At 40.9% G+C, this 22,758-nt stretch overlaps 1 protein-coding gene across 6 annotated transcripts in view; it reads left to right on the top strand.

Annotated features, from left to right (window-relative positions):
• The first annotated feature begins 378 nt into the window (after positions 1–378).
• The window catches only part of MTUS1 (microtubule associated scaffold protein 1), a 129,059-nt gene continuing 106,679 nt past the window's right edge, over positions 379–22,758 (top strand). For 2 of the 6 annotated variants that reach the window (XM_072122370.1, XM_072122330.1), the window contains exon 1: positions 1,004–1,105. The gene's annotated coding sequence lies outside the window, so the exon portion shown is untranslated. Of the gene's footprint in view, positions 532–1,000; positions 1,106–16,137; positions 16,509–22,758 lie in introns of those variants that run through there. The other 4 variants (XM_072122343.1, XM_072122352.1, XM_072122361.1 and 1 more) reach the window with 4 other exon arrangements.

Below are 22,758 nucleotides of genomic sequence, written 5' to 3'. Positions count from 1 at the left end.
AGCTATCCTTCCTCTGCCACATAGAGGCTGCAGTAAACGATGGGGGTTGTGCTATATAAGGCCGCGGTCACACGATCCGCTAGGCGTCCGTTCATAACACGACGCCAGCGCACAGGGGTCGGTCCTCGGCCCGAACGCACATACGTTAACAGGGAAACGCACGCGATCGGCTTATCAATCGCATGCGTTTCCCTGTTAACGCATGTGCGTTCGGGCCGAGGACAGCCCCCTGTGCGCTAGCGTCGCGTTATGAACGGACGCCTAGCGGATCGTGTGACCGCGGCCTAAGGCTGGTGCCACACGTGGCGCTTTTGTCTGCGTTTGCAAGTGTGGCGCCGGCCTAAGACAGACAAGAGTGATCCTCATGATTACTACACATGTGTAAAGGGAGGGAGTTTTGTGGTGGATGAATTGGGTCGGGGTAATGATTGGCTGTCTATGGTTTAACTATGGGGATTGTGAACATTGGATCATCCCCTATGTAGAAGCCGTCTTGTGAAACTTGTGTCAGGTGTGTGATCCCTGCCCTTGGTGTGTATATACTGATGTGGTATAACAAAATTTATTTCTGTTGGGTTTGTACAAAGTAAAAAAAACAAAACAAAAAAAAACTCATTTGATTAACTTTATATGAAATTAGAAGCACTGAGGTCCGGTGTAGTTTTTTTTTTTTTTTTTTTACTTATATAGGAGCTCTGTTATAAAATGAAAATGACAAACTTTTAGTGGCTGTTTTTTTTTTTTCTTTTTTTTTTTTTTTTGTTATCCACCTTGTGTTAAATGGTCATATTTAGTAGAGATAATCCCTGCTGTTCTTTAGAGAATTATTTTACTGTCCCACAGAGATTGTGTTCTTATAGGTCACATCGCTTTGTAACATCTGATCGTTTGCACATGGTCCTACAATTGTTTATGTGACTGATGCACAGAGTGTGTTCTTCTGTGTGTCCAGCAGGAGGTGTTAGAGATCCAGAGGGAGAATAAGTGATAAATGACCCCCTCCTTGTACGCTGTCCTCTGCAGGCACGAGAGCGGATCAGCAGGAAGCTGAGCTCAGCATTACACACGTGTGAGTGACCGGCATCTCCTGGGGACCCACATAAAGGCAGGTGCAATGCCCTCTTTTACTACTGCCCCTATATGACCTTGAGAAAATGCTCCTTTATAATTAAACGTATAGGAAGGGGGGTTATTGTGCAGCTGATAGACCTATTATGTGCATAAAGACACATTGTGCTGCACCAGCCGTATCATGTCCTGTTACTATTCCAGTCTCTGCTGATGTCCTCATTCTAGTCACTGTCCTGCGGATTTCCCTGAATGCTGGGTGTCCCCTCCACCCGCCCTCCTCCCAGGTCCCCTCTGTGATATATTCTGCACTGAAGACAATGGAAATGTTCTTCTCTCTTAGCAGCTTCTGTTTGGGATGGGACAATAGCTGTAGGTAACATATGCTAGAGCTTAGTAACTGTTCACATAGTGCGATGGGTTGGTATTACTTTGGGATACATGTTTGCTTCATCTTGCGGTTTTGATGCTTTGCTTTATATTCTTGATGTTGTCCGGTGTAGATGGTGTTGGAGAATACTATATAATAAATGTGTATTGTCATTGACTTGCGCCAATATGTGGAAACATGTCTGTAATTTATAACATAAGTGTAAGAATTATGCTAAAGTAAATGTTTAGCAGTCACGCTGCTACTGTGTCGTTGTATGGTGATACATATACTGTGTGCAAAGGTTCGACCTTTACCCGCTCCCTTTATGACTGTACCTGATTTCCTGATCTTGTCTGTAAGATTAGATACTGGAAGAATATTAAGGGCAAGGAGTGTACTGTGCAGTTGAGCTAATGTAAAATCTATGTTGTAATTTTGAGCCTTACAGAAGTAAAAGGTTGGATAACTTTAGTGATATGTGACATTACTTGCGTTTACTAATCGCTTATTGCAGCCTCTGTTGTGCTTTAGAGCAGCATTCACACTTCTGCTCATTGTCTCTAGATGGTCTGTGAACATGGCTATATCCATAATTGTGAGGAAATATTTCTGTGGTATTTTAAGTAATATAAGTCAATGCAATGATTTGTTTAATTTCTTGTAAGGGTGCGGTCACACAAACCGCTTTGACTCATTTTAGAAGCGGAATCGAAGCGCACGGAGTGTGCCATGGCCCGATTGCATATGCTTTTCTGTGGAAACGAATGTGTTCGGTAACAAAGACCCAGTGTCTTGTGGCTTTTAGATTTAAGACACCGATTGCTGGTTACCAATCACATGCGCTTCCATAGAAACGCATATGAGATTGGGCCATGGCACACCCCTGTGCCCTTTGATTCTGTTTCTAAACTGAGTCAAAGTGGTATGTGTAACCAAACACACTCACTTGTCAAGTAATTTGTTTGGACTGCTGGAATTGCTGACTACCTCTAAGTACCTATCCTCATGCTTGAATAGGTCCCCCATAAAAATTTTATTGAATTTAAAATAATTTGTATGTAATTTATTCTTGTAGTTGCTATGGGGCCCACAGTTTCAGGGGGCCCAGCATCAGACCTGACACTCTAATGAATAGAGGATGTGCACCATTATATACATATTATGCTGCACATTGTACAGCATAATATGTTTATAACAGTACACGGCATGAATTGGCAACTCACATAAGAAATGTCAGGGGAGAGAGAGGCAACAGCAGAATGACCGGAATAGGGATCTCTCTTCTCTAATTTCTGCCATGTACTTCCCCCATGTGGTTAGCAGCTACTGGGACACACATGTGTATGTATATATCTGTACATAAATGTGTGTAAGAGTTTACAAATGTGTAGTATACACATGTGTATAAAAGTACAGGGGCCCCATTCAGATGTCTGCTATGGGGCCCTGGCTCTCCTAGTCACGCCCCTGGCCACAGCAAATATTTGAACCCAGCTCCCAAGTGCTGTAAGACAGGACTTCTAATCAAAGTGGAACCTTTCTTCTTCTTAGCCTTTTGTGCTGGATGCTAGTCTTTTTTATATATATATATATATATATATATATATATATATCCAAGGCTGCCACCATAGGGCTTTCTTTTTTTTCTCTTTACTTGAGACCAGAAAAAAGGCAATTCCACAGGTAAAACCTCTTTGGAGTGGCTAGACACTCATGCAGACATTGCAGTATCCACTATTTTCACATCTCCAAAAACGGCCTCTTCAAATGATACATTTCTCACCCAGAGATCACTGTGAGGAGTAGCAGATAAAACCGAGTAATACCTTCTGGTAAAAATAAAGTTTACTTTAATCCATTCTACTTACAAACACTAAATAAAAACTGGCCTTTCCATAAAATCAGTATATATCTCTGCTACCTAGAGCTTGTAGTGCTATTTACTCCAAATAAGTTTTTCCTTGGTGAAAAGCATTTTCAAATTTTATGGAATGCATAGTGCTGGAACATGATGACACTAGGCAAGGGTCATCCTACCATCACCCAAATCCATAAACCTATTGGTGTGTTGGACATTGAGTCACATGTAAATAAGGAATCTGTCACTGAGAGCTCAACAAAAGCGAGAAACTATTTAAAGGAATCCTACCATACCAAAATGGTCATTTTGATGTAAACATACCTTTACCTTGGGGTATGTAAGCTGATGCTGGAGGTGGTCTTGTCAAGGCAGATAAATCCGCAGTTTCGAATAAATGTGCTTGGTCGCGATCATAATAATGCACGCACCTTGCGTGTGTGAAACTGCTCCCCCCACACTCGCTCCTGAGAACTAGTGACGTCACCGAGCTCTCGGAAAGCACTGCACGCTGTATCTTAATTTCGCACTGCCGTCCACTTTGTACTGCAAGAGTGAGGGAGAGCAGTTTCACACATGCAAGGTGTGTGCATTATTATGTTCGTGGCCGAGCGTCCTTTGTCAGGGGCCTTCACAGGACCACCTCCAGCATCAGCTGAAATACAGAGGTACCTCCAGACCCCTTGTTGCTCCCCAAGATTAATGGAGCAGACTGTGCATGTCCGTTCTGCTCCATTCATCGCTATGGAGCTGATGGAGATCTTAAACTGCTGTAACAAACCTAAAGAACCCATCTTGTACGTAACCCAGGGACTGCCTGCATATTGAATGTCGTGATGTAAAAAATACAGTGGAACCTCTAGAACAGCATCTTACAAATATTTTTTGGTTTTCAATTTCTGTACCAGTAAACTCATGCCTCTCTAAGCAGACCATTTTTACGAGTGATTTTATAGGACTTCCATGTACTTTATAGCTCAGTGTGGGTGCAGATCAATACTGCACTACATCACAGGATTGAAGTGATGCTGCCAGCAGAGAGCTTGTGCTGAGGCTAGGAACTCCGAAATGTGGTGGCTATACCAAGCATGTATGGCAGCAGTCCTGATTGGACCAGTTCAGACTGAATTGGAAAGTGAGGTATTGTAATGACCATCACTTAAGTTGTCTATTTGATATTGTTTTTGTAAAGAAAAGTTATGCGTTTTTCCAATATGCTTTTTGCATCAATTCCTTATGGTTTCTATATCTCTGCTTTCTGTCATTCTATATTGAAGTTTCATTGTTCACTAGAACATAGAAACCGGTCCATGGCCATGTAATGCTGCACGGGGTTTTAAATAACATGGCTCATTAGCATCAGAGTAATATCCCTTGACCAAAGGATGTAAAAAATTGAGCTTCAATTTAGAATGACAGCAAGCAGAGATCTAGAAAACAATGAGAAATAGATACAAGAAGTATATTGGGAAAAAAGTGCAACTTTTCATTCCACATCAATATCAATTTTCTGAAAGTGAGCCACCCCTACTTGACCATAGCACAAGCTTATTACTTAAAGGCCCCCCCCCCCCCCCCTCTAATTCCCATATGTGTCTCCAGACCTTATTTCATAGTTAGAGATTGTATTACTGGATGTGCAGAGGTTTCTGAATGCATTCTTCATGTATAGTGTTTCAGCTGACATCCACTGTGTTATACAAGAACTGCTCTTGGTAGAGGAATGCACTATGACATGCCATAAGGTCAACGTAATGGATAATCTGTCAACTAGACATAAAGAATTACTGTATGTGTTGTCTGCACTTTACACCACTGGATTAAAATAGAAGCTGTCTCGTAGTGTTATGATGCTGGTACATTGAGACCTTCAATTTTGTACCGCAGCTTTTGCTTCGAAGTTTAACCTGTTAGTGACCGAGCATAAATCTTTGTGAAAGCCAATTTAGTCCTCGACAATGGCCACCCAGTTTACTCCTCCTAGATTATTTGCTTTCATCTGCAATATTAATTTGCAGTGATGTAGATGTAACCACCCTACATACTGCAGAGAGCTTGTTGGGTTAAAGATATATATCTTTATATTATACAGCCATATTGTAAGATTTCCATTTTTTTTAATTATTATTTATTATTATTATTATTATTATTATTATTATTATTAAAGATTTCCTGATATACATGGCTTGGGGTACTGTATATATTGTTGTAGAGTGCATTGTGCAGAGACTAAAATGAATATATGTATTAGGTAAAAATTATATTCAGGTAAAAGTGACATTTAAAATTGCATTTCAGTAGTATTTTAACTAAATGTGGGATTTTTGTACATGTACAGTGTTAAAGGGGTTTTCCCATCTGGGCATTTACATTTAATTAAATTCGTTTGCCTTCTTTAAACATTTCTTCAATTGGATGTTAATAAAAAAAATGCTCCTGTGTGAAGATAATTTCTCATAAATGTAGCCATGTTGTCCCTTAGAAAGCAGATAGCTTCCTCGGTTACGACCATGTCACTCTGGCAGCGCTGGCCAGACTTGGGCTATAAAGTCCTGCCGGACCACCTGGATTCAACAATCATTACCACAAGACGGCTGTGCGACATGTAGTAACTCCCGGACATTTTATATACAATAACCTTTTGTTTCTTTATGCACTCAATCTATCAGACGTGGCCGTATCCGATGAAGCTATCTCATTTCTAAGGGACAGAATGAGAAATTCATTTATGAGAAATTATCTTCACTCAGGAACATTTTTTTTAATAACATCTAATTGAAGAAATGTTTATACATGGCAGATAAATGAAACTGAATGTGAGTGCCCAGACGAGAATACCCCTTTAAATTTGAGCCCAATTTTTTGTCTTACAGGGGTGGTTACGAGGGCCTTGAGGCATTTTTATTAGAAACTAATGCAAGTAAATTGGTAGTGTGCAGCTAGATTAAATAATACACCTATGCATCAATTTAAAAATCTAAAATGTTCCTTTTTCTGCAGCCGCCCCTTTTATAGTGCTTTGTTTATGGAACCCCCTCTTTTTTACAGTAACCCCTTCTCTTAAAGGAAATCTACCAATTCATTTCATGCATTATGAACCAAACATACCTTGAGAATGCTCTAGCTACACTGATTCAGGCACATATCTTGTTTAATCCCTGACCTGAGTGTTTTTGCTGAAAAAAAAACCAATTATAACAGTCAGGACATTGGGGAAAGCTGGATTGCTTCAGCCTGCCGTTGATAAATACATCACACGGAGCTTTCTGAACTGTCCAGACAGGACTAATCAACCTGAGCTAGATCACTCATACACAGCAGCTGGGTGATGGTGCAGTGATTGATTACTTCTGCCTGTTATGGACAACGCAGTACATACTTAATTTGAGAGAAGAAACTCCAGAGCCAGGCACAGAAGAATAGTCGCATTAGCATAATTTTATAATTGCTTTTTCAGCAAAACCACTAGGCTCAGGGATTAAACAAGATATGATTCTACATCAGTGTAGCTATAGCATTCTCAAGGTATGTTTGCTTCATAATGCATCAAATCAAATGGTAGATTTCCTTTAAATGAAATGTTCTCAGCAGTGTCCCCTCCAAAATAATCCATTCTATACTGGCCTCCTGCGCACCCGCAGTTCCAGGTTCTTCTCCCAGCGGCTTCCCGGCAGCACGGACAGAGGCGTGTCTAAGCACTCTGCCTATGCGCACATACTAAGGTATAATCGGGCGCATTATAGTGTGTGCCGGCAGTGTGCATAGAAGCGCTGCTGGGAAGCTGGAAGTATAGAGGTTATTGGGGACCGCTGCCTTAGATGGCTTCAGTCTTTGGTCATAAACAAATTGTTTTATCCGTTGATGGGAAATGTAGATCTGTAGGACTCTAGTGACTGAAGCTTATTTACATGTCATCTTTATTACAAAATAGAAATCCGTAATGCCAACAAGTTTGTTCTGCAGATCATCTTCTCTGTTCTCCGCATGCCGTGGACCTGTCTTTTCTTGTCTTCCGTACACTTGTTGCCCTTTAACTGCAGAGCACTTGTCATGTTATCTCATGCGAGAAGCTCTGCAGATCTCGATCATTTGTAAAATCTGAATTGCCTTTTCGCTCCACTTGACTCCAGGCTGTTCATTCACTTTCTCAAGTAAGGCTTGTTAACACCTGTATGGCTGACGTTGTGGAATTGCTGTAGGCTTTAATGTCGACTGACTTGTGCCTGACCAAGCTGACCATGTTATGTTTGGTGCATTTTTCTTACACGCTAACATTATACAAGAATTCCCAATTTTCCAGGATTAACGTATGTTACATATGTATTTATTTATGATCATGGCCTATACTAGTCCTTTCCCCCCCCACCCCCCCTCATGTCACATGCTCATGGTGCTGGAGGAATTGCTTCCTGCACTGTTCTATAAATGGGCTGACGTCAAGTTACAATGGCCAGGATGGGAGCGCATATCAAACCTAGACCTATTATCCACGTCAAGTTAAGCTTTTCCTTACCTTCACAAAAAAATGTAAGGATTCAGATACATGGGTCTCTTGCCCATGAGCAATTTTCTTGTACTGCAGTCATGGTCTACATTGGACAGAACTCGGACACAATGATCTATTGTGATACGCTCACATAACACGTTTTTCATGGTCCTTTAATCCAGATCAGAGAAAGTCGCCACGTTTAGTACTGTGTTCAGAGAAGTGTGTGAAACCCGCACTATCAAGTCATTGACTGCCTAAGGCCAATTACCCACGAACCAAGCATTAAATTGTACAATTTTGGTGAGATTTCAGTCCTACTGCTATCAAGCCATTAGTTTTTGTCATCCTGGTTGTGTCAGATTTTCACAGCTCTGAGTAACTTTGATGAAACTCATTCGTGATAGTAGTATGACACCTGAGTGCTGGACAGTACTTGTATGGGAGAATTATTTGTGAGCGGCGGACCGAACAATGACATGCATAATACGCTGTGGGGATCCGAACCAGGACTCTTATCAAACTGAGGATAGGTCTTCAATGTGCACCTTCAATGCCCAGTCTTCTCCTCTATCTTGGTGCACATAAAAAATGTTTCAAAGTACCGTACTCCTGGAGTAAATAAAGACTTGTCTATAATAAGTGCTGGATTATGATATCCCAGTGTATACATTACTGTTGTGTGTGTCAGCCTGGCTGTATGTGCTGCCCTCCTCTATGAATATCCAGGGTGCTGCAGCCAATGTCACTGTGTTTATCTTCCTGTCATTCCATAGTACTCGTTATTGCTATATATATAACTGAGACTTGGTCACAACACCATACTATTCATGGTGAATGCAAGAACCTTGCACTGTGGTCTGTATTAAAAATAAATGTCTGTGGGTGTACTGGGTTGTCTCATGGATAGGGCATAGTATATTCTAATATTTTAGTGGCAATAAGTCTTATTCATTTTCCCAATTACTGTAGTAGAGTTGAAGTATTAATTTATGCTGATTTCTAGAATGGTAAAGTGTCTACTTTTCAATAAACTGTGCTGCTCTTATCCATTGGCTTTGTCTAGTATTGAATCCCAGCCCCATGTACTTGAATGGAAATAAACTGAAGTACCAGACTTTGCCCATAGTAGAGTGTGGCAAACTTATTTCGGAAAGCCACGTCGTGCCTCTAACTTCTAAAGTTGCAATATTTGTATGGTTAAAATAAGAGGGGTCCTATCAATACTCTATATAACATTACACACTTTATAGTTCCATGTAGAGTGAGTAATGTTCCTCTTTTGATGGTTGAATGGGGCATGAGAGATGGCTCAAATTATTTCACACTGAAAACTGAAGTGTGGCATCGGCACTGGTCAGCAATATGGAGACATTGGGGGACATTTACTTAAAGTGTCGGTGTCTGCATTGGCTTTGTTACCGACCTGCTCTGGGAAAGAAGACACACATTTAATATTGTGGAGCTGTGCATAGACATTTCTTGCGCCGAGACCATTTTCTGTCCCGGGACCAAAATCTGTCCCGAGCACCAGAAATGTGTCCAACAGTCCCTGCTAGACCAGTTTTCTTTTGGTCTACTTTCCGCCAGTTTACAGCGCCAAAAAAGGGCTGCGACACATATTAATTGTGTCTGAGTTTCCACTCCGCCAAAGCCACGCCCCTTTTCGGAGAAGAGTCGGAGCAGACGGAAAAAGGCATTTTTTCTGGCGCCGCCAGCTAATAAATAGGTCTGAGAGCAGAACATGTGGTGAGGGCGCCACAAAACTGGCGGAAACGCCATAGTAAATGTCCCCCATTGTGGCTTTCATGTGCTGGTGAATAACCTCTGTATGAGGATATGTCACATGTGAGTAGAAGTAGGGCCTCGTGGGAAATATTGTACATTTCCACTTTTGCACATTGGAAATCCCTAAAATAACATTTTGGAAAATATGTGTACCCAGATAGAAATGTTGTATTACTGTAAAACAGGCTACCTGTGAACATTGCTGAAGTGGGGCCCCAAAATAAAACTATTTTATGAACAGTCAGTCAGTAAGAGGCTGCTTTAGCCCTATACAATAATAACACTTTGTAGTTTACAAACAGTAGTTGGTAAGTATCTGCAACACCCCTGCCAACACATCGGCAGAGGAGTGTTTGTGAATGAGGCCCTTTATCTGTAGCTCCCCAGCAGGTGAGCCTGCACAACTCGCCTTAGGGATCATGCAGTCATTATTAGACATCAGCTGTAGATACTGCCTGTCCAGGCAAGGGATAAGTTATGTGAATTGACAACCAATTGTATTCCTTTATGTACGCTGGAGTGTGATTGGAGAGTGAGCCACCACCTAACCAGGGTTTAACAAAACCCCTGGACAGAGAGGGACTAGGTCTCTTAGGCCCAAGGCCCTTACACAGAGCAGAGTCTCTTAGCTTTTGGCCCTTTACCACCAGTTCTCACTAGAGAGCACAGGCCCGTGATCAGAGACGGGGCATACAGAGAGAGAGAGAGAGTGTATAGCACACCTTTAGTGCTGCACATAGTACTTCCTCCCAGGACACAAACTGAACTTTCCACGATTGGACACGGCTACATCCCAGCCTGCATCTACTACTAGGCTGGTGAACTACTCCTGAGGATCACTCTTCATGACCACTCCAGTAATCTGGAATCTGTTACAAGATTGTTTAGGCCGTTGCCTGCAGTTCCAATAAAGAACTGTGAGTTATTTTGCACAACATTGCCTCTGTCTGATCCCTGGATACTGCTGTATCCAGGGCTCCCCATCCATTACCCAGGGTCATATATTACAGACATTAAGGGGTTTCCCCATGGAGATCCAGTACATCAGCCTCTCCCTCCATCTTTCTTGCACACACCACCTGCTGGAGACCTGCCAGGCTGTAGGACAGCCCTCCAGTCCCCATACCAAGCACCGTGACATCGGCGTGCTTAGGCTGCAACCGCCGGCCACTCCAGTATTCTGGGCCACGGCTGCCTCCAGGCCCCAAAAAAAGGCCAGGCCCTGGTGGGGGATGTTGCATATCTGTAATGTGGAACTGCAGGAGCATTTTATAGGAGACTCGGATAAAAGGTAGTTTGATGATAGAAGATAAATATGAATAGATCGATTGATGGCTGGATAGATAATAATGTAGATGTGAGGGTAGAAAATCAATAGACAAAAAGTTAGATGGATAAATGGTTAAACAGACAGATGTATATAGAAAGATAACAGATGATAGTTAGGAGTTATAGAGAGAGGAGAGCATCATCACCCTGGCATCCAGCCAAGGGGTATTAAAAGAGCACTACATCCTCTGCCCACAAAAGTCCACATGCAGGAGCCCCTAGGCAAAGTTGTCTTTAGGGCTCATTCACACATCAATGATTTTCAAGGATGGCAAGCTGGCCCTCTTTAGCCTTTATTCTTAAAGGGGTATTCCCATTACAGAAAATTTGTCATTCTTTTTATGATAGTTATATCATTTTCCAATATACTTTCTGTATCAATTCCTAACAGTTTTCTAGATCTCTGCTTGCTGTCATTCTATAAAAAACTTCTGTGTTTACTACTAGTGGAGAGAGATCTGACCATGGTTACACAGGTGCACGGCTCGTTATACCCTACAGCTCTGATTACTCTTTGTGATATAATGAGCTGTGCACCTGTGTGACCATGGTCAAATTTCTGTCCACTAGTACCAAATATAGAAGCGTTCTATAGAATAACAGCAAGCAAAGATCTTGAAAACCATGAAGAATTGATACAGAAAGTATATTAGAACATTTTTATTAGCATAAAAATAACCATTTGCTGAAATGGGAATACCCCTTTAATTCTGTCCCCCCCCCCCCCCTTCTTCATGGATCCATGGTCCAGGAATTGCGTCTTGCCTACTCACTTACGCCACCTGAGGGGCATGGAGTGGGTTTTAAATTGGTTATAGTGACAGGTAGGTGCTTGCGCTGTGGTCTCTATAGTATGGGGTAGGGGGGAAATAAAATGCTTGAGGTACCAGCACCCTCCACATCTTTTTGCTTTCTACTTTCTCTCAACTTTAGTTTTTTTTTTTTGTTGTTGTTTTTTTTTCTTTTTTGCAGCCACGCAATGGTATCTTGTTGTGGAGGTGCCCAGAACAACTCTGGATATTAAGAAATCACCCAGGAGGTTTAGTTTTGTAAATAAACACCCAGTGATATTGTGCGGTTTCATAGCAAAGCTTACCACACTACTTATACAGCCAAGAGGCTATGAGGAAGAGAGTGTGCATGGAAGACATGGAGAATGGCTCTACTGTAAGGTGCAATCCGAGCTCATTGAATATTAATGCAGTGCTGACAATCCAGCTCCTCACATCTAGGTGACCTGGAGATTGCGATCTGACTGTCCCTATTTACATATGATCTTGCAGTAGACTCAGAGAGCAGGTTACGCTGATCTGTTTGCTCGGGATGGTATGTGGTCACGTGACATGGCTGTCAGCTAATAGTTGTGCTGGCCCTGTGCCTGAACACAGACCACGTGGCTTCCCAAGTAAATAAGAACTTCAGTCTCCTATTTCTATGTCACCAGTTTTATTCCATGTTTGCTTAATTGATTTTATTGGTTATAATTTTATATCTCTCTCTACATTCTTGTATATAATTGCTTTATTTATTGTAAAATGCAGCTTAAATCTAGAGCTCGAGGAGAAATGTTGGCTAAAAAATAAATAAATTATTTTTAGTATATCTACTGCAGTTTATATACGCGTTTATCCACCATACTTTAGAGTGCAGATTTTTTACAGAGAAATCCATACTCAAAAACTGTTTCCAAATGGGGGCAATTTTCTATGTCATATCCTATTTGAAAATGATAGAAAAGAACTGTACTTTAGAAAAACGCTGTCATTGCATCTACTAATGATAATGTATGCCACATGGATGCCGTTCTGCACAGAGCATGCCCAGAAAACTATCTATAGAACGAAGTGTCTGCCTTGTTCTGTTGTGCTCTATGGGGAGACTTATTAGTGCAGTTTCTGGTGTAGAATCACTTAAATAAATGCAAATTCTCTGGAGGGGGGGGGGTTGAAGGGTCATGGTCACTAGCAGAGTGGGTGGGCATGGAGTAGTTTTGGCTGGCACCTGTTTGATCCTCCAGGACATTGAGGGTGGGATCCTTTATCATATGCCGTTGCACAATAAAGCATAACACTAACTGCTGTTAAAAGTTAGTTATAGTTTTTGAAGGTGGGGACTAAAAAATAGAAACCCAAAAATGAAAAAGCGGTTTTAAGTGTTTTCTTAATCCATAATATTGACTTATCCTATGATAATCAGGACCCTCAACTGATTCCAGGGAAAGGAGACTGATAAAGAAAGGAAGCCTTTTTATTCGTTAAGATCTTCTACAAATGTTCTCATTACTGAATGTAATGAAAGTTTGCAAAGTTTCCTAAAGTTACTGAGGATGTGAAACCTTGTATGGGCTGTGTGTGCCTTATTACATACACGACACGCAAGTCTTTTACCTTGATTACTTTTGTGTCATTTCAATTTCAAAGTTTTCAGAAATGCTTTTTCAAATAATGCTCCGAGGCGGCTCCTCCTTCGTGCTTCCCTAGGCTACTGAACTTTACTCTGTGACGGCCCGGCTTACCGCACCCCTCCTTTACTTTCCACTCTAAGTCCACTCTTGTGTAATGATTGCAGAACCTGATTCACTGGCATGCATGCACTATTTACATGGTATAATTTTACATTGTGGTATATGCTGGGATAATTGCTTAAAGGGACCGCATCTGTGACTACTGCTGGTCTTATGGTTGTACGTAAGGTGTTCATGTCAGTCTTCATCCTTGCTCTTGGGGAATGAAGCAGCGAAGGAAGGTAATATGCTGACTAGGCTGTTCTATTAGTTGTTTTTTATCCTTTATGAATATGGAGCAGAGTGCTGATCTTAAGTCTGTAGACTAGGAACATGGTAGGAACAGCTGATTGCAGCACTATGGCTCTGTATCTGAACAAGACAAGGGCTTCTCTAAAGCTGTTTCAGTTGACTTTTATTATGATGTGTGTTTGTTTGTTTGTCCAGTTAAAACATTATAGTAGTGAAGACTTAACTGATTTATTTATTAAAATCTTATGTGATTTAGTCTTCCATTTCCCATCCCGCATCAGCTGTCATCTGCCTTGTCTGAGTTTGCTGTTGAATTCCAGCTGGGGGTGGAAATTTTACTGTTGTGAATTGCTAACACCTCACTCCTCTCTCCATAGATCTTCCCTTTTAATGTTACACCTGTAAACTTCTGTCCATCTTCCTAGCTAGATGGAATTCAACAGACCTTTTGAAAGCAAAGTAGATTAGGATGGAGACAGTGCAGGGCCGTAACTAGGAGAGACTTATGAATGGGATCCCTGTACCCATTGGAAAATATACAGATTTGTATACTCTGATACAAATTTATACAATTATTCACACATTTATGCACAGATATATAAATTTATACACTTACACAGATGTGTCCCAGTAGCTACATGGCAGGAATTAGAAAAGAGATCCCTATTCCTGTCGTTCTGCTGTTCCTCTCTCTCCCCTGACATTTCTTATGTGAGCTGCCAATTCATGCTGTGTACTGTTATAAACATATTATGCTGTACAATGTGCAGCATAATATGTATATAATGGTGCACATCCTCTATTCATTAGTGTGTCATGTCTGATGCTGGCCCCCCCTGAAACTGTGGGCCCCATAGCAACTGCTACCACTGTAGTTACGCCCCTGTGCGAGTGGACAAGAAAGTGGTTTTCTCAAAGATAAACTTTTTTTGTGTGCTACTGAATTAATTTAAAAGTTACTGACACTTTGGTTAAGTTTTTTTTTTTATTACTTTAATGGTAGATATTTACAATTCAGAAATTGGGCAGATATTCTGCACATAGAAAATCTGCTAAAGCTTACAGTAACATTAATGTCACTTCAAACTTATCATGTACATGATGTGCGCTTTCTGGGATGGGTATAAATCCTCTGTAGAATTTGCAGATCAGTTTGCATGAACATCCTCCGTGTGGTTGAACTAGAATATGGACCCATGTTGGACATTATTGACCTATACTTCAGGTGATTCTATAATCTATCTTAGAATTATCGGTTGATTGAAAGAATTAATGCACAAGTGAATAGATAGATGTACCCACATATAACTTGTATTTACATTTTTTTTTTGTTTTTAAACTTTGTCTTTGCTAAACACCCAAACCACCACAATTCTGGTATTGAATACTAATCCCAGATATATTAATTCAATAATATTTATATATTTTTTTTTTTTAAAACCCACGTAGATGTTTACACCTGCATCTTTCCATGCGGCTTTTCGTTACCTTCTGTTTTAAGAAGTGTGTAACAGAAACCAAAAATGCAAGTAGTACATAAGGTCTTTCATTCACCTTCTGTCCCCTAGACACTAATGTGCCTTCCGTAAAATATCCTGTCTGCTGCGCCAACTTTTTTTTCCTTGCTATTTTATATTGAAATATGTAAACTGCGGGTGTCAACCTTTTCGGATATTTATTGACGCTAAAAATAAACTTCTATGTATTCTGCCAAGACCCTGTTTTTTTTTTTATAGTGCTCCGAAAAAGTGCCTGTTTGAAAACTGTTAGGTCCCTTGCATTGGAATGTAAGGGGTACTGAGATCCGGACGCACAATTTTTCCTATATTGCGGCACCATACCAGAGAGGGGGTGAAAATATTATTTGTAAAAATTTAGCTCACAATTACCTACATAAATGTCTGTTCATCCAGACTTGTGTAAATTCATACATTTTTCTCCGCTACACATTTTGTATAAATTAGTTTGTTTATATTATTGAAGTGTTTGTATGAAGTTTGAGATTTTTTGGATGTTAATAATAAATAAATGAATTAATATTCCAGCAGTCCTATTTCTCCCTAATGATTTTTGTGGTTTCTGTCCCAGATGTACACAAGGACAGGGTTGTACTGTGTGGTAGGCATTAATTATACTCTTGAAATCCTCTACTTTCTCTTGTGTAATAACGCAGTCTCTTTGCTATGCCAAGTGTTCTCCACATTTGTGGTAGGTGAAAATGCTTAGCGTGCGCCCTCTTTACAAGACAGTACAAGGCAGATTATAATTAGACACCGTTGACTAAGAAGCCTGAGCGCTGGTGGTCTCCTGCAAAGAGCATAAGGATGAAATGTCATCCCGCCCTTTATCATCATCTCTTCAAACTTTTTCTCCCGTTCCTCTTTCATTCATGCTTTCCTTCCGAATGTTCATAGCCATTGCTAAGCAACTGGGAATGCTGACATGCCTGCGTTCTAGTTCCACCCCCTTTGTCCAGCAACGAGAGGCTCAGCATTGCCCACTTTTGTCATGCAGCTTTGTGCTGCACATCCCTGTGGACCTTGATCCTGGGATAGAAAACCTGATGGTTTTCATCTAACCAAGGGCTAAGCATGTAGTGAACGATCTGGCAGAGGGGATGACTAAACACTGGCAGCGGTTTATAAGGAAATTCCTCTATAATCCTGGAGCAAGTCTATAAGCTTCGCCTGCACACTGCTGCCTTGGAAAGTGCCTTGTGAAACGTTCTCCAGAGCTGGAAATACTGCAGTACCTCTGCCATGGAGCATCAGTGATTGCAGAGGAGGGGGACTTTCTGGTAACCACTGAAGACTTCTTTTGTGTGTCCGGCAAAGACATCCCGGGAGGGAAGGTGAGTAGACTTTACCATTCCTTCTAGCAAGAGTACAGTCAGAGGAAATGAATTTAAGAATCTATTTAATCTTAAAGCCCCGCAGGAGGATCTGCAGGACGTTTAGAGTTCCTGTACAAGCCTCTTGTCTGTAGAGGGCAGACAAACTAACAAAGGGCATAGTTGGATAGGATGTTTTCTAAATCTCGTAAGGCAACGTGATCGTCTAAACACCTTTAAGCCTAGGATGTCTTTAGATTATACACAGATCATAAAGTGTTTTCCTGCCTGCTTTTATGGGCTTGGATATTGAAAGGAATCATCTTGGCTTTTCTTGCTCTACAAACAAAATTGTGAACCTCACTGGAGACTAGGATTGATGTGTGAGTGATATACATTGCTGCACTATATAAATAATGGGAAATCTGAGAGGAGGGGTTTCTGGGATCATAATGCAGTACTTCCAACTTGCAGATTAAGCATGTAGCCTATGTCTTTTCAGCCTCTATAGTTTAGCATGTGGATATTTTTTTTATTTTTCTCCTCTGCATGTAGTGATGTGCCAATGACGCTGTCTCACTTCTATTCTAATCCTCATCAACACTTGGCTCGGTCAGCACTAACTGGAATGTTGTGCTCGAGAGAGGGAACACACCGTCCTGATTGGTGAAGTGTATAACCTCCCATCCCAGCTTCCTACCTATAAGCGGACACAATGGAAGGGTGCTGGAGGCTTCTGCACTCTCCAACAAGAACTTGCTTTGTAATGTACTGCAAGAGCAAGTCGGAGCAGAATCTACGCAGATACTAAAGTTCTGCAGAATCGGAGCACTGCCTTGCATGCTTGGCTATAGATAGGATGGCTCCAATTATAAAGTATAGGCTTTTGGAAAAATTTTTTTAATTAAATGTTAGTTACTTGAGGGGGGGTGGGGGTTACACTTTTGTATGGCCTTTTTTGTTTTGTACCTGTGCCAGATAAGTGTTTTTCAGTTTGGCATCACATTACTGGATAGAGAAATGTTTAACCCCAAGCAACTCCAAAAACTTATCATATAAGAAAATGTAGTACCCTTTCCGCCAATCTTAAGGACATATGATGCATCTTAAAATGCCCCTTTCACTAAATATAATTTCATTTTAGAATTGTCTTTTTATAAGTGTGAACAGAGAATGGGTTCTCATATTCTGTTTGGCTTCAGTGGTGGTCCCACTGCTGACTCTGTGTAAAGATGGGCCATGGCCAAATTATTTTTCCATTCGCTGGGGTCTGAAATTTTACATGAATCTCAGTAAATGGTTTAGACTTTATTTAGAGCTGCTTAGTATAACCTCATGTGAGATCTGCATTCCCTTACACACTCTTGCACACTTGCCTTCTCTTATATTTAGGTAAGTTACTTATTAATAAACTATGGAAATCTTTGTTAATGCAGTTTTTGGGCAAACATTGCATGCAGTGCTTACAGGCTTTCTCTGAAGAAATACAGTTGTCTTTTAATTACTATCATCCACTTACTTCATAAGATAACCTTGAAGATAATTCTTGCCTTTATAGTAGTCACAAACTGAGAGCAGTCTCTACAATTCCTGGGTTTTAACCCATTGTACTGACTGCTAGAAAAGTGCTTACTGCTATTGAAATGAAGAGAAAACGCAAAGAAAAGCCTCCTAAATAAGTGTTGAATTAAAAAAAAATTCCCGAGAGTCACCAGTTGCCCTCTGTGATTATTTTAGGTCACAACAAATTCAATAATGTATTGATAGATCTCAATCTAATTAATCTTGTGCTCAGTGTCAGCTTAGTTCACATTTGTTAAAATTAGTCTTTAGCTATAGTTATCATGCTATTTGGCAATTTCAAAGGAAATGTTCTTAAAGGGAACCTTTTGAACAGCAATCTTATTTTCACAAGACCAGTAGCAGAAGCTCAATATACCTGCATTGCAAAGATGCCGTTCTGCCTTCTTTAAGCATTTGTAATATAATTCTGTGTTCTAACCTACCTGGCTTCCTGACAGAATCCTATGGTTTGCTTTGGATGCATTTAAAAAAAAAAAGTGTGACTTGTCTGTGCTGCTCACTCACAGCTCTCAGCCCCCATATTCGTGTTCCTGTACAACTCCTCCCTTCCCCACTCATATCAGCTCACCCTTGTGTGCTCTTTCCTTGTGTGAGTGAAGGAGCTGGAGGGAGGAGTTGCACACGAGCACAAAGGTAGGGACTGAGGAGTGATTGAGCAGCATAGACAATGAACTTGGACCATGTGGAATCGACCACACTGCTAAGAAGCAGGATTCCTTGCATCATCCGTGCCGAAACTGTAAATGACTCCATTCTCCTTGTCGTTGGCTACCATTAATATGAATGTGAAGTGGTTTGTTACCTGGTCTCTGGGCTGGTTCCATGATTCAGTAGGCCCATAGGCCTACCAGTCAGGCACTTCCCCGGGTATGCCTGGTGCCAGCCTTGCCTGGTCTGAATACTACACAGAAAAAAAGGAGCTTTCTGTTTCCTAGATGAGTTTATGCATATGTTATCAATACTTTTGGTCTGGAAACCCCCTGTAAGTCGAGCACACATTTTATGATGGATGTAGTGTAAATGATTTGACATTCAAGTTTGGGCTATGACCGCTGTTACTGTGGATTAAAATTACATGTGTGAAAGTGACATATTGTGAGAAGCTGAAATATGTTCTGTATAAATTTATATAGCTCTGATTGTGTATACTGCTTACACTGCCCACACAGGGTAATTGGCAGCTTCCCTCGTATTAATGAGTGTACACAAGAGACTGTCAATCATTGTGTGTGTGGGGGGGGGGATATATTCACAAGGAGGATTTCTAAGCAGAATCTGAGGCCAAAGACACACCCTCAAAATCTGCTACAGAAATTGTGTGCACGAGACATCACCGTATCCTATCTGGATTTACTTCTTCAAATTGCAAAACTACCTGGTCCACTGTCACAAATAAGATTTCACTTGTCTCAAACAAATTTATGGTGTATAAGGATTGGGGTTAATACACAACTGATGCCGCTTCCCTAAAATAATCTGGTCTTGGGTGGTTACCATAAGCCTACTTGCTCCATAGATTGTTTGTTTGTCATGACTGAAGTGCTGGATGCCACCCTAGTACCATGACATCAACGTTGGGTCTTCAGTTATTGTGAACCAAAACCATTAGTACTCAGAACAGATGTCCACTAGTTACATAGTCTGTTTTTCAGACGACCAGAGCCCAAGCCTAATAAAGGTATGATAACTTGTAACAGATTTGTTTCTGAAATTTGAGGGTGGAAAATCTGCATTATATTTTAAAGGGGGTATTTCATGAATAAGCATAATTCATATAGGTCCTTAAAATATAAGCTAAAATCTGATTGGTTGTTTAAAACTTTGCTCCCCTTAGCAGAAAAATGCTGTTGAACTGTAAACTGTAATGAAGAGTTAAAATGCTACTGGCCCTTTAATCAGTCCATTGATATTCACCGCATGGAGCAGACACAGGACAGAAGATGGCCACTGGTCACAATGTCCTGCACCTGCGGTTATGTGGTGATCACGAAGTATGGCTATAGTTGGTTGTCAATCTTGTGGTGAGAAGTCATCTCAGTGAGGCAATGTGCAGTGATGGCAGTTACACATCATTACTATGGTAACAGAGCAGGACAGTCTGTTACATCACTGGGAGCAGAGCATAAGATGTAGGTGTTACTTAAACTAAAGGATCATGGGACTTGTAGTTTCCAGTGGTGGTCATCTTGGTGATTACTCCACCTACTGTAGAAAACCCATAACATTTTGTGAATCGTAAAAACAAACTATTTAAGCTTTATTTCGTGAATTATAACAATGAGTTTTGTTATATTCATTTATTTATAGCAATACAGGCAGTTCCCGACTTGCGCGGTTCCGAGTTACGAACAACCCGTAGATACGAACGGGGTCCTGGCCTGCGCATGCGCAGCTGAGAGCCCCGTTTGTATCTAGGAGTGGCCCGTAACTCAGATTGCAGATACTGTCCTAAGTTCTGTGCCCTGTAGAAGCGCTTCAGCGATCTCGGCGGAGGGTGGCTGTAACTAAGGACTGCGACCACGTCCTTAGTGATGGCAGCAGTAACGCGATCTCGGAGTAGGTAACTAAGGACGCGGTCGTGGCTTGTACAGCGCTTCTGTGCCTATACAGAAGAAGCAGCTGGTATCGCCGACCTTGGTGACCTCCGCCGAGATCACGATACTGCTGTCATCACTAAGGACGTCCTTAGTGATGGCAGCAGTATCGCGATCTCGGCGGTGGTAACTAAGGACGCGGTCGGCGATACCAGCTGCTTCTTCTGTATGGGCACAGAAGCGCTGTTTTTTTTTTTTAAAAATTAAAAATGCAAATGTCACAGGGGCAATAAGTGAAGTTCAATCTGAACAGGAGCACAAGCGTCAAAACCAACTTGACATGCTTGTGCACAGTTGCCTGTCATATAAAACAAAAAAAATATTGTCTGGCGTTACTGTACATTTATAAAATACACCAGATCCGACGTACATACCTACAGTCCCTATCTTGTATGTAACCCGGGGACCGCCTGTATGGGTTTTTTTGTATCAGACGTTCATGTTCCCAGAATATCCATTTAAATGTTATGTGCAATGGAAGTACTAAAGAGTAAAATTTTATAGTGAACACTGATGCTTATGCACAAACTCCCTACAGCTATTGTCTCTGCTCATATTCCAATGCACAACCCTAGAAAAGCAACAGCGCTAACAATAACCTTCCTAATGTATTATATAAATTTTTTTCCAAACATTCACTACAAGCCTGTGAGTTGTGTTTTTGCTGAGTTGTAGTTTCACGTGGCATAGACTGTAATGTCCTACCTCTACAGCAGGTGACTCTAGTAAATTATTACCAGGTCCATGTAAAATAAACATTTTAGGCTGAAAATATGTCTTTATTCTAGAGAGAACCAGTTTCTTGTTCATGGTAAGTTGTTGCTATTCTTCCCTATTGAAGTTACCGTAATTGTTTCACAGGGATTAAGTAAAATAGGGTTATTCATCACTCTGGCTGCCTGTGTTTTAGTTTTATAAGTTTAAGGATGTTGGTTGCATTAAAATTAACTAGGGCTGAGTTCACATCTGCATTTGGCGGGTTCCGTCCCCCCTTCAGTTATCAAATAATGAAAAAAATGGAAGTGTGATGAAGGCAACCTTTCGTACATTGAAGTAAATGGATGACTTTCAGTTCAGCTTCCGTTCTTGGTTTCCATTACCCTCTCCTGAAACGGAGATTGTAACAGAAACCCCAGGTGTGAACTGAGTCTTGGAATTGTCTTGTTTGTCATGTAGCAAGAAATCTAGAAGATGTGCATGTGTAGAACCTGTCTGGTGAAGCTTTTATTACAGTGTAACTTTCTATTTATAGGCTTCTTGGTAGAACATAATAATGCCTAATAAGATAAGTGAACCCTGCAGAAGGTACATAGTACCTCTTCACTTGCAATGTCCTGGTTGAGAACTCTGTAGTGTTGCATTGGGATTGACCTGTAGTAGCCTTTCTCCTTGTGCCGCTTGCCCTTTCCCTATAATCAGATGCTTTTGTCCTGAAGCAGGTTTAGCAAATCCCCAGATGCCACATTTAATAGTTTATATGCTAATGACGAAGCCATGTCCTTCTCCACATGTGTCATTACATGTGACGTAAACCTGACTGCTCATAGACTAACAACTGCTGGACAACTCCTAATCCTGGGAAGGTATGTGTTTGATGACCCATAAGTAGTAACAAAGACTTAGTGATTCAATAACCTGACTCCTCTTTGAGGTCTGATAATTCTGAGGCCTGGTGATGAGATGGGCATATTGATGTATGAGCTGGTAATGTCTACATCCCATGAGAGGGGAGAAAGGATTGAGACGTGAGACGCTTGTCCTGGACACATCTGGTAGGATAAATCCATTATTTCATGTATATTAAACAGGTTCTATGTAGAAATGTGGTATCTTACATTTTCATGGTTGGTTTGGGTTAGTTGTCCTGTCTTTGCTGTAGTAATTTAATGGCAGTTCACCTGCTTTCTGATGGTCTTGTCATCTTAGATACTTGGAGAGAATACATGTAACCAGCTCTAAAATACGTGTTAGCAGTGGTACTTTGGTTTATTTTTATCCTTCTAAAACTTGACATAAAGTTAAATTATTTTCGACACATGATGATACCATAATGATAAAGGTCCACTCTGTTGATGCCAATAAGATTCCTAACT

This window comes from Engystomops pustulosus, chromosome 1, assembly GCF_040894005.1.
Source record: "Engystomops pustulosus chromosome 1, aEngPut4.maternal, whole genome shotgun sequence".
NCBI classification, from domain to species: domain Eukaryota; kingdom Metazoa; phylum Chordata; class Amphibia; order Anura; family Leptodactylidae; genus Engystomops; species Engystomops pustulosus.
The sequence above is the reverse complement of the archived record's forward strand: the minus strand, read 5'-3'. Positions and strand labels throughout refer to the sequence as shown.